Here is a 439-nt window from a genome sequence, read left to right as displayed (position 1 = left end):
TTCTATTTTAGTATTGTGGGTGCTTTACCTAAAACAACATTTTAAAAATTCTGGGCGGCACTGCACGGCGTGTTCTATGGAAGAACCACGCCTGGTTTCCACTTCCATGTACGTTCACAACAGATTTCTACACGTAGAATTCTGTGACGTCACTGACTGCACGACCTACTTAATGTGATTAGGTCAAACAAGAAGATCAATATTATACTATTTTAGTTCGACTTTGATCTTGCTGACTGTCAACCTTAACTTTTTTCTGTGCTTGCTTGTTGACACCTCCTACCTCCTCCCATTCTCTCCCTCCCCCCTCCACACAAACACACACACACACACACACGCACGCACGCACACACACACACACACACAGACACACACACAGACACACACACACAGACACACACATACACACACAAACACACACACACACGACACAAACATA

The sequence above is a fragment of the Aplysia californica genome, unplaced genomic scaffold, assembly GCF_000002075.1.
Source record: "Aplysia californica isolate F4 #8 unplaced genomic scaffold, AplCal3.0 scaffold00070, whole genome shotgun sequence".
Classification (NCBI taxonomy): Eukaryota; Metazoa; Mollusca; class Gastropoda; order Aplysiida; family Aplysiidae; genus Aplysia; species Aplysia californica.
Note: the sequence above shows the minus strand (reverse complement) of the source record.